This window comes from Montipora foliosa, chromosome 8 (assembly GCF_036669935.1).
Source record: "Montipora foliosa isolate CH-2021 chromosome 8, ASM3666993v2, whole genome shotgun sequence".
In the NCBI taxonomy this organism is placed as follows: Eukaryota; Metazoa; Cnidaria; class Anthozoa; order Scleractinia; family Acroporidae; genus Montipora; species Montipora foliosa.
In genome coordinates this window covers 34829318-34833913 of record NC_090876.1, presented here as the reverse complement: position 1 = coordinate 34833913, position 4596 = coordinate 34829318, and positions in this window count along the sequence as shown.

Sequence of the window (4596 nt, the reverse complement as noted above, 5' to 3'; positions counted from 1 at the left end):
GGTACAGAGATTAAGCTTGGATCACCACCTGAGGCGGGGTCACCTGAACATGATGACTTGTCGGATGCCGGGTTGCTTCTGTCAGGCCGTAGGACATAAAATGTTTCAAATGCTTTTTTCCTCTGTTCTTTTGTCATTCGGTAGAAGTTTGTTTCTTCCATTTTTTGGTCTACATATATTTCATCCAGAAACCATTCCCCTTGTCCGCACATTGCGAGATATTCAAGGGTTTCTTGCCACGCTACCACTTTACGAATTAGCTCTACACATTCGATCATGTCCAACTTGTTTTTTTTTTTTTTCATTTTTGATTATAAAGTTAGCGCACTCACTGCCGTTTTGTGTGTAGACATCAGGAGGATATCCTAGTCCTGCCATCATTCTAGTCGCGGCTCCCATGCAAGATAGAACAAGAGGGGCTTTCTTGCGGAGAAAGTATTCATAAAATTGTTTTCCCTTGGAATGCCTTTTTTCCCAGACTGGAAGAAGATTATCAAGCCGCTTTCTAAAGTCTTCTTCCGTTAAGCAATCGACTAATCCTGCCTCACGAGCAGTACCAACGTTCCTTCGAAATATTTCTTTCCTGTACTCATTAGCGAGAGTCTTTGACACTCCTAAATCTGTTAGCTTTCGCATCACGTTGTCCCCCATGTGGATGTCACAAAGCAAATGAACGGCAAAAGGAAAGACATCTCCGAAAGCCTTGTAAAGATTCCATTCCTCATCTGTTCCATACAATAATATGTGTTTTAATTTTGGGTTCAGTCGAATCAGGGATGACGCCAAATTGTGGTACGATTCATATAGACGTTGCTGGTGTATCATGACAGGGCCTATCATTACCGGATGACAGCCATTCTTCGTCTTTAACAAAAGGTTTCTGTATGTTGTCACCGCAACACAGAAGTCCCCTATGTTAAAAGTAAAACGTCAACGCTCAGTGGAGAGAATAATTCTGGATTTGTGCAAAATTGTTCAATTTCCCTTAATTGCCGGTTTGTACAAAGTATTGCTTGCAGTTCTGGTGAGGAATACACTTGTCTTACAAAGGCTGACTCGGGGTTCCGAGTTTCTTTTTTGCATATTTGCATTAGGTCTACCAGACTATCAGGGGCATTACTACTACTAGCTGAAGTACTGCCTGACCCTCTGTAGTCAGCCACCTGCTGGTAGCTTCTGGGATGTTCTCCGGGAGAAGTTAGCTCCTCCACGCCTCCTTTTTCTTCAATGAGACGGTGGAAAACCTCCTTAGGGTTTGAAGCATGCGCCAGCTTTTTTATTTCGTCTTTGGTACTTTTTTTGCGTTGCGTAGAACGTTTTCCCCCTTTTGGAGTTTCCATGGGGTATTGCCTCAAGTTTTCTTTCGCCTCTGGTGAAGATATATTGCAATAACGCAGGATCTGTAAAAAAAGTAAAATGATTTTTTTTTATAACGTAACTAAGGGAAAATACAGATGAGGGTTATAAGTAAGATATCCAAAAGGAAATAGAAAGCCTTTTGATTGCGGTTCAGGAGAAACAAGAAACACTCTAGTTGAGCTTTGGAGCGCGTAAAAAATCTCATGATGCAGGATGGCAATCAACCGTAAAAGTTTTCAGGAAAAGTACGCTTTGCACCTACCTTTTATCAAAACAAAATTTCTTTTTACATCTTTATATCGTGCGTGGGTGTAGAAGCGTCTCTCTATCTTATAGCTTTCCTGTATAGTTCCATGAGGGTCCACTACTATTTCGACAGAGCCATCGTTCCCTTTCGTTGCATAGAAGGTTTTGGTTCCTGTACCCTTCCATACACCACAACCATCCGTAAGGACGTCATGTATGTTTGAGAAGCGTTTGCATTGGAAAACATACACACTGTTTCTCGAGACGGTGAAGGGCTTAAAAGTGGCTACTCCTTCTTCCGTTAATTTCCCAAGCAACAGTCTTGCCGTTTCCTCCGTCCCCAAACCCTTTTTCTTTGACGTAAAATAAACAGGCGGAAGGGCATGGACATCACCTTCGTCTAATTCTGATATCTCTTGGTCACTTCCAGACCCATTAAATTGCTAAAAATATAAGGAAGATTAATGTCAGCCAGTATCGACAGAAGCCCAATGTAAGTCGCAAGTACTCACTGATCAACTGTCTAAGGGAGCACGATTTGTCTATGTAGGGTTTTCCAACTTACATGTTCAATTAAACCCTACTATATGAAAATCTAAGGGGACAGACTACAGATGCAAAATAATAGTAAGAGCTGAGCAATATTTAAAAAAAAATGAAGGAGACTGTATCATTATTTGTTCGAGAAACCGGGGCAAATGCTCACTGGATGTAAGTCAAAAGTGGCACGATTACTGCAAAAATGATTTCCATGGCACCGCCCAAAAACCCTTATCGACGCCATGTCCCAGGATTACAGTTATTGTACTTACACCAGTGGCATAACTTGCTTCTTCTCTGATCTCCATTTTCCAACGCTTACTTGTTGATGGTGCCTATGTAATGCAAAATATGGTTTTCTACTCAACGCTAATAACAGCAGTACAGCATGACTAGAGTTGCACGCAGGGAACAAGGGTCGGGGCCAGTATGGGCAGTAACAACAACAAGGGTGTTTTGTTTTCACATGTTATAAAGTTTATTGGGACAATAACAACATTTATGCTCTCTTTTCGTCTGTTGGTTTGATTAATCAACGGGCGGGGGGCGGTTGGAAAACGAGATCGCCGCTTGGAACATCAAGGGAGTGAAACAAACAGCAATCGATGTGCTTTTCTTACTTACATTACAGTCTTCTGCTGAATCTGAGTGTCCACTGTCTGAAATCACCATTGCTTTCTTCCTATTTCTGGACTGACTCAACGGTTTTTTCCCTTTCCCTCCAAGGACCTTAAAGAAAGCAAGTGCGAGGCTTTTTAGAAACCAAAAATTGGAAAACACATAGAAATGGGTAAGTCAAGAGGGGGAGGGGATTCACGTGTAAGGGAGGTTCCAATGCTTTCTGAAATCTTGTTCCAGACAAATTTGCCCAGCCACATACACATTTTCCACTGAAAGGCACTGTACAATGTCTAAACAACAACAAACCAGGAATTTAGAGCGTTTAACAGGTACAAAATTAATTAATTGATTAGCTCCCCCCCCCCCCCCCACCCGTCCCCCCTCTCCTCTACCATGGCATGAGAGTGTTCCGTCTGATAAAATGCAAGAAAGGCTTTCTGGAATTTCATCGCTAACTTTAGGTGTCCTAGTTTCGCCACTGCTACTGTCACTCCCAATTTCTAACACCTCGCTTTCTTGGCGCTAAAACAGATGATATACATGAGTTAGCCAGGACCTTAAGGTTTGTACTGTTACTCTAAGGAACAGTTTCTTTTAAATGTCGTCTTATGCATATGAGTAACTTATCAAAAAACAAATGGAAAATTCACCTGGGAACGTCAAGTGGTGTACAATGGGAAAACAAAACGTACAAGCTAAAGAGGTCAATTTTGATGTCCACGTGCCATTTATCACCTCAACCTGGGCGATGTGAGAAGCCGAAAAAAGCGTTTGCTCTCACAGGCTGGCAAAAAAATGGACTCCATCTGTCTTACCTTCTAACACATAACAAGTTACCCCGTGACACAAGGTGCAACATTTGTTGAGTGTGACATGCCGTGTTGAACGTAGAAATAGGCTCTTCAATTTGTGAAATTTGTGTAACGTTGTTAAACGATAATAGAGAAAGGGTCTATACAAGCCATTCAGAGTCAAAAGAGTTGCAACAAATAAAAACTCTTCTTTCAAGGAAATGTAACTTATATCGCCCTAACCTTGGTGTACTTAAAACAGCCAACAGGAGCACGGGCTCTCCCGGGCAGAATTCGTCCTCTTCCCATGATTCAAATTGTTGTTCCCTTGTCTGTGTAAAATAAGAAATAAGAATAAGCGCGTCATTTTTCTTCCGGGTTCTGTACAAGTTACAACGAAGAATAACAGCATTTTGATTCGCGTTTTCAACTTACCAGGTCGGGCTTGCCTTTGACGTGATACCCGAATCCTGGGGTGGCCTCACTTATGCTATCGTCATCACTATCAACATCATTCTGTAAATGAAAGACCTAAATAAATATTTGCGGTTTTAATTTAAACCAAGTCTAACTTGTAGTCCGTGATTTAAAAAAATTCAGTTTTTTTCCCTAGGTTTTTTCTGAGAGTTGAATGATTTTCTCGCCTAACCCTACGCGACACTTGGGAGCGTAGCTAAATATTGTGGCTCATGTCTAGCGGGTGGAGGTCGTGGGTGTGCGTACATGTCGTGAGAAAAAATAAGGAAAGTAAATCAAGAAAATAAAAATATAACAAACAAACAAACAAAATTAATAAATAAAATTAAAATAAAAGTAACTTTCTCACGGGAATTTGCAAAAGGCGAAAGACAAATTTATTTATTGTTTTGTGTAGCCTTGTCTACAGCCCGAAACTGTTTGCGGGATACATCTAACATTGTGATGAATGTGAAATCTGTGTATTTGCACTTCGCTCCGAGAAAGCAACGAAACATTTCAATGAATCAAATTTGTGTTTTGCAGAATTAATTATTAATATTGTGCAGGATGTTCTGCGCAC